Genomic DNA, 8,049 nt, shown 5'->3' on the forward strand with positions numbered 1-8,049 from the left:
AAATAGGAGAAATGATCCAATTTAGAGATGGAAAAACTGAGTCATAGAGAAGTGTCAGAAGTACAGGTAGACAAGGGGGTATTCTGGGCCAGGAGTGATATGTAGAAGACTATAAGAACAGGATATGTAACAAATAAGTGTAAAAGAGGAAATGTAAGAACTTTCAAAAAAAAGAATTTTTTTTGAAAGAAATATTTTTAACGTAATGTGTTGTGCAAACTTTAAGTCAATGGACTTGACTTCAATCCCTGGGGGAAGTTCTAGAGTGTATTATTAAAGATACGGTTAGCGAACATCTAGAAAAGAAAGCAGGGAATCACAAAGAGCGATCAAGAAGAGATGATGCCAAACTAATCTTACTTCCTTTTTTGATAGGTTTACTAGGTTGATAGATCAGGGAAATGTCATAGACATAGTTTACCTAGATTTTAGCAAAGCACTTGATAGACCTTCTAATACTATTCTTGTGGAAAAAATAGAGGTATAGGCTACAGTCCAGGATGGAGAACCTTCAGCCTTGAGGCCATATGTGGCCCTCTAGGTCTTCAAGTGTGACCCTTTGACTAGGACCTAGAGGACCACATGTTTCCTTAAGACTGCAGGTTCCCCACCCCTGCTAGACAGTATAATTAGATGGATTTGGAACTGGCTGACTGCCCAAAGAAATCAATACTTTGGAAGGATGGCTACAGTAGAATACCCAAAGGGTCTGTGTTTGACCTTGTGCTGTTTACCCTTCTCGTCAGTGATTTGGATTATATCCCTATGAAATTTGCAGATGTCACAAATATGAGAGGGATAAGTAGTAGACTGGATGACAGCATCTGGATCCAAAACAATATTGACAAGTGAGAACATGGGGCTGAATCAAAGAATGTGAAATTTAATGGATACATGTAAAGTCTTACTATTACTAAGTAAAAAACAACAAAAAAAACCCTTCACAAACTTCATATGGAGCAGGAATGGTTAAACTGAGCTTTGTCTAGGCATCTGAAAAGTATCTTGGAATTTTATTGGATGGCAAACTCATTATGAGTTAACACTGTAACAAGACAGGGGAAAAAAGCTAATTCAATTTGAGGCTGTACTAAGGAAGCCCTAGCATCCATGAATAAGAAGGTGATAATTCTACTGTCCTTTTTCCTGATTAGACAGACCTTGGGATTATGGCTTTATGGTATGAGTGATGCATTTTAGAAAAGACATTGATACGTCTTTAGAATCCAGATTGGGGAGGGGAGGGTGTGGCATTGTGAAGGGCCTCAAGTTCATGTCATATTAGAACAGTTAGAGGAAGCTGGCCATGATACTTTGGAAAAGAGAAGATTGATGGAAGTGGGGTGGTGATGATAGCTGTTATCAAGTATTTAAAGGATTTTTGGAAGAGAGGTTAGACTTCTGCTTGACTAGAGAGAGTCACCTGGGAAAAATGAGTAGAAGTTGGAAAGAGGCAAAGTTTGGTTTGATATAAACAAACAAATAAAAAGACTCCTAAGTATTATAGCTTTTCACAAATATAATTAATTGACTTTCTCAAGAGTGCAGAAAGTTTTATCACAGGAGATCTTCAGACAAAGGCTGCGTTACAATTCTTCTGGTATGTTATACAGGGAAATCTTTTTAAAGAATATATTGGACCAGAAAGTCACTGAGATTCTTTGCTTCTGAGAAATAGCCACACAGTGTGCATACCACTGGGGGTGGAGGAGGGACAGGTGTGAACAACAAGGTTAATTTTCAATACTATTTTTTATAAATATACACAATTTTATTCTTAGTTTTTTAACATCTATTTAAAAATTTTGAGTTTCAAATTCTCTCCCTCCCTTCAGCCCCTCCCCCACCCATTGAGAAGGCAAGCCATATGATACTCATTATAAATGGGAAATCATTCAAAACATGTTTCACATTAGGCATGTTGCAAAAAAGTAAGAAAAATAAAATGGAAAAAATATGCTTCAATTTGCACTCATTTCAAGTGCACACATTTTAAATGACAAAATATTCTGTTCTTCGTAGTATGTATCTTTAAAAAAAATATATAGTTAAATTGTATGTGTTAAGGTTATAGATCTAAGCCTCCAATGAAACAGTAACATGGGGTTGTCATTTTCAAATGTTGCCTAGGGCACATACATGCCTTATCCTGCCTCTACCACAAGGGATTAAGGACTTGTCCAAGGTTGCAGTCAGTTGGGGAGATGACAAAAGGTTTCCCTGTTTTCTGTCTAGTGATGTTTCCTGCTGGCTTGTCGATAAGCAACCTCTTCAAAACACTGCAATCATATGCTTACTCAGTAGTATGGCTTAAAAAGTAGACTCAGGGTCCTAGTGAGACTATCTGCAAGTGAGACTATCCAAACCCACCTGAAGTCTAATAGATTAGATTTAATATAATATGCTTTCCTTCTTATGTAAATGCACCACTATTGATCCATTTCTACTCCTAGAAATTTGAATGATGGTAGGATAACGGCATCACTGAGTCTAACTCAGTCATCTTACTGCCAGTAACATCAGGATGGTTGCATGGTCTATAATGTTGGAAACAAGCTTTCCTTTCTTCTACACAGAGAGTCTGACCAATGAATAGAGTCATAGGCTCTTAGGTCACTTCCGAGAAGAAATTTTTGGCTTAATGCTTTCGCAAGATGTATTTAAAAAGCAGTATAGGGAGACTAACTTCAAGGTTATATATTTAAACTTTACTTTGGGCATAATTCTTTTAGATCTTTAGGTGAAAGCAATAGAAGGGTTTCAGAAAGTTAGTCTTAAAAACCTAGGATCTAGTCACAAAAAATGGAGTTAAACTAAATGGTAAAAAGTGACCGTGTCATGAGGTTCCTTCATAAGGTAGGAATAAGTCCCCTGAATTAGAAAGGCAGCAATGCCAGAGGTAAACTTTAAATGTGTGGTAACTTTTAAAGCTTAGCAAATTACAGATAGAAGATATGAAGAGAAACTCAAGATATGTTGAAGATATTTAATAATAATAGTATATTATTATTATTGTTATGGTAGTACAGTATTTTATATATAATAGTAAAGCAGATGTTATTAGTATGTAATAGTATATATAGACATACTATAGTATTTATATTGAAGATATTTATCATTATTATTATTATTATTATTATTATTATTATTATTATTATTATTGTATTTCTTGGATATGTCTTGAGTTTCTCTTCCTATCTCCTTTCTGGAACTTGGTAAACTTTTAAAGTATATCTATATCTATGTATATATAATGTATATATGTGTATATATATATATATATATGTATACATATATATATGATCAATTGGAGATAATTAATAAAGGAAAGGCACTAGAATTAAGGGGGAATTGGAAAGGCTTCCTGTAGAAGATGGAATTTTAGCTAAGACTTGAAGGAAGCCAAGGAAATCAAAAGGCAGATATGGGGAGGGAGAATATTCCAGGAATGGGAGACAGCCCATGACAATATCTAGAGTCTGGAGATGAAGGGTGTTGTTTAAGGAACAGTAAGGAGGCCAGTGTTATTCTATCTCAGAGCACGTGGTAGGGATGGTATATAGAATAAAAATGGAAATATGGGAGATAGGTTATGAAAGGTTCTAAATACTAAACAGAGGATTTTATATTTGGTTCTGGAGGTAATAGATATTTATGAAGTAGGGGACTGACATGGTCAGAATTGAAGTTTAGAAAGATCAATTTGGCAGCTGAATGGAGAAGGTTCTGGAGTGGGGAGAATTTGACAGAAGGCTGACCAATAAGCAGGCTATTGAAATAATCCAGTAACAGAGTGATAAGGGCTTGCCCTAGGTTGGTGGCTTTTTCAGAGAAGAAAAGGAAACACATGGGAGAGATGTTTCAAAGGTAGAATTGAAAGGCCTTGGCAACAGATTGGATGTGAGGGTAAAAAGATGCCTAGGTTGTGAGCCTAGGTGACTGGGAGGATTGGTAGTGCTCTGTTATAAGATTAGGCCTGTTGTATTGAGACCACCATGACAGTTGACTTTTAAGGGAGGCTGTAGCTTATAGAGTCTATTAATGGAACAATATTGTCAATAATGTATTTTAAGAGTAATGTAGCTGTGTATCTGAAAACTATTTCTCCCACAGTTAGTTTGTTTTTTTCTCTCTACATCTATGTACCCCAGAAATTCCCTGTATGCCCCAAATCCTAATATGCAGTTAGCTCCAGGTGGTCGCCAAAATCAAAGTATAAATATCACACCCCCAAAAGGGCTCTTTGGTGCATGTCTTTCCAGCCTAATGGATCCATATCTCTGTGATCCCTACTACAGCACCACCCTTATGTGAGTTATACTTTATGCTAGTATGTGTGTATGAGTTGTATATTGGGTACCTTACCCTTTTCTTCTTCTGCTTCTTCACCATTGCTTGCCAATAAAGCTTTGCATTGAATCAATTCCCGTTGTTTCTACGTATTATTCTTAGCATTTCAACTCATTAAGGGGTTGTTTTCTCCAGAGTGCTGGCTCTGGAGTCAGGAAGACCTGAATTCAAATCCAGCCTCCTTCCTAGCTGTGTGATCCTGGGCAAATCACTTACTCCTTGTTTGCCTCAATTCCTTATCTATAAAACGAGGTGAAGAAGGAAATGTCTACTCACTCCAATATATTTTCCAAAGAAACCCCATAATCCCTCAGAGTAGATGCAGATACCAACAGATTAAATCCTTATCCAGGTCCCAGTTTATGCCTAAAGGAAAAAATGTGGGGCAGCCAGAGACATTGGAGAAACAGGGAAACCCTATGTCCTCTTGGAAGGGACTCCCTTATTACAGATGACTGTCACAGAACATGCCCTAAGCAGTAATAGAGAAATTAAAAAGATGGGGCAATTTTCAAGTAAAAAAGTCAGTTTTAGGACATCTTGAATTGAAGATGTCTACAGAGCATTCAGTTTGAGATGTCAAATAACCAGTTGAAACTGCAAGACTGGAGGTGATCAGTGAGATTAGGTCGGGATAAGTAGAGTTAAGAATAATCAGCATAGGGCAGCTAGGTGGCACAGTGGATAGAACACTTGCCCCGAAGTCAGGAGGACCTGAGTTCAAATCCAGCCTCAGACCAAACACTTGACACTTACTAGCTGTGTGACCCTGGGCAAGTCACTTAACCCCAATTGCTTAAAAAATAAAGAATAATCAGCATGGAGTTGATAATTAAATCCATGGGAGCTGATGAGAACAAATAAAACTGTATAGAACGAGAAAAGAAGAGGATCAGGATAGTCTTGTGACCTATGCGGTTAGTGAGCATGGCCTACATGAATTTCCAGCAAAGGAAACTGAGGAACAATCTGATAGGGAATAGTAGACCCAAGGTGAGCAGTGCCATGAAAATCTAGAGGATTACCAAAGCTGCAAGTTATTCTGTTGCCATGGCCCCTCAAGGATGAATGATGGAGATGCCCCTTCCTCTCCTCCACCATCAGAACAGGTACAAATATTCTCTGATTGCTTCCTATAAGCCGTGATGACTCTTTTGATTGACTGCCAAATATAAGTTTGTGGATATACTAAAGGGCCAATGCATATGCCCTTTAAGACTTCTTCTTCCTGCTGAACTAAATGTTTAAGAATGATCATGAGCTCTGGAGAAATGGAGGGGGGGGGGTCCTCCTCCAAATCCCAATCTATCAGCTCATGGCCTCCTGAGCAAGCCTATATCTGGGATGCAGCCACCCATGTTTATATCATCTTTCTTTTGGTTTAGGTCTTGTGAGATCTTGAAAGAGCTGTTATTTTATCCCTTCTACACATCTGGACAGAATATTGGTTACCAGAGAAGTTGAGGCAGAAAGAGTGGCAATGACTGATAGATCCTGCCAAGAGCAATAGAGTGGCCCTCAGCAAGAAAGACTGTAGGGAAGAAAGTCCATTTGGTATTGATTGGGCTTCTGCCAGAGGTCTTAGAAATCCAATGTAACATTGCTAATGGGTATCCCTGTTGCAAATATCCCAAGGAGGAGGTTTGAATATTGTCCTATCAACTGATTTTATGATTTTTTTTTTATTGTTTAGTGTTCTTTCTTATGGGGAATAAATTCAATTCATGATTCGTTTTTTTAACTTCCTCTTTCCTTGCTCTCCCTTCCCCTCCTTTCCCCCACAGGATAGGACCCTAAAGACTAGAGACAAAAACAAATTATACCTCTGGAATATGACTTGGTGGTGAAAACAAAGTGGTGGGAGGGAGCCTAGTTCTCCTATTGAAGAGACGTGTAAATCCAGAGCAACGAACCCAGGGTAAACCCAGGGGGCAGGTAAAGGATTGATACTAGGAAAGTTGCTACCCTTGATTGATTCAGCTTAGAAATCCTGACTAGCTTTGATGCTAGACTGTGAAGACTGAACCCTGAATTCAAGACTTGCCTCTGGTACTTCCAATTTCTGTGGTCTTAGACAAGTCATTTAACATCTTTTATTGCCAATTTATAGGTCTGTTAAATGTATGGGCTGGACTAGTGGACAAGTGCTGGGTTTGAGCCATAGGACCTGAGTTAGAATCTCGGTTCCACCATTAACTACCTGTGGGCTCCTCATTTAACTTCTCTTGATTTTCTTAGCTGTGAAAGAAAGGGGTTGGACTAGATGACTTTTAAGGTCCCTTTCAGCTCTAATCCAAGATACTCTGAGGCTAAATATTGTATAAGTAAGCTGATACCCATTTAAGGTCCTTTAGTTCTATAAGCATGGAGCCAATAGTGTCCTAGCAACATAGGGATCTTCATAAGCTGAAGGGTAAACTGAGAATCAGGAGACATGTTATTGTTTTATTGGCTTGTGGTAAAGATGGGGATTGGGTCTGAATAAATGTAAATAGAAACAAAAGGTTTTGTTTTGTTTTGTTTTGTTTTACCATCCTTGGTGCCTTTGTGCATGTTTATGTGTGTGTGTATGTCTTCCTTGAGAAACAACTGTTGGAAAACTTGCACACTTGAGAAGGCAGGTGAAGCCCACAAATAAAGAGAAGTAGCATGGTGTAGTGAATCTGAATGCTGGATTTTGAAGTCAGGAAGATGTCTATTCAAATTCTGCCACAGGTATATTAGTATTTGTGTGACCCTGAGCAAGTGCTTGTCTTATCTGAGCCTCAGTTTGCTCTTCCATAAAATGGGGACATTCTGTGCTATTTTGCCTCACAAGATTAAGTGAGGTGATGGATAAAGACTACTTAAATTTAAGCAAATAATATCATTAAGAACACAGCAAGAATGCTGAGAACAACTTCTGCCACTGAAACCCAAGAATGCTACCTTAGTGGTTTCCTTTATTCTCTCTGGTTGCTGCCACCAGTCTTGTTAGTACCTTCAGAAAACATGACCCTTTCTGCTTCCTCATTAAACCTGCTATTGGTATACCTTCCTTCCCACAGTTTCACTGAGACACCATCAGTACTAAAATGTTTTACTAAGGCTTGACATGTTGTGTGTGTGTGTGTGTGTGTGTGTGTGTGTGGGCAATTTTATGGGAGCAACCTAGTGAGGAAACTCTGTCTAGCAGTGCATGCTGGCAACTTCTCTGTAACATGGATTTAGAGTTACCTAGAACACTTCAAAATGAAGTGACTTTCCCATGGTCACTGCCAGTAAGTGACAGAGGCAGACGTGAGCTCAGGGCTTTCTGAATTCCAAGGTTGCTCTGTCTCTTTCCCTCTCTCTGATAAGATAACATAAACTGTACTTTTTCTTATTTTAAAATAAAATTTTATTTATACTTCTTTTTGGACATTTCTTATATTTCCCAATATATCCCTTTCCATTACTCCTCTAAGAAAATCATCCTCTATAATAATAAGTGAGAGGGAAGGAAAGAGTTCAGCAAAGACCACCAACACATCAAAAAAAGTCGGGCATTATAAGTAATATTCTACACCAGAGACCTCCATATCTCCGCAAAGAAGAGAAGAGATGGCCTCTCATACCTTCTTTTTTAGGGCCAAGCCTGTGCTTTAGAATTTTTTTTAGCTTTCTATTTTGATTGTTTTGTTTTTCTTTCCATCTGCATTTTTATAGTCGTTGTGTCTA

This window comes from Phascolarctos cinereus, unplaced genomic scaffold (assembly GCF_003287225.1).
Source record: "Phascolarctos cinereus isolate Bilbo 61053 unplaced genomic scaffold, phaCin_HiC Scaffold_2;HRSCAF=192, whole genome shotgun sequence".
Taxonomy (NCBI): domain Eukaryota; kingdom Metazoa; phylum Chordata; class Mammalia; order Diprotodontia; family Phascolarctidae; genus Phascolarctos; species Phascolarctos cinereus.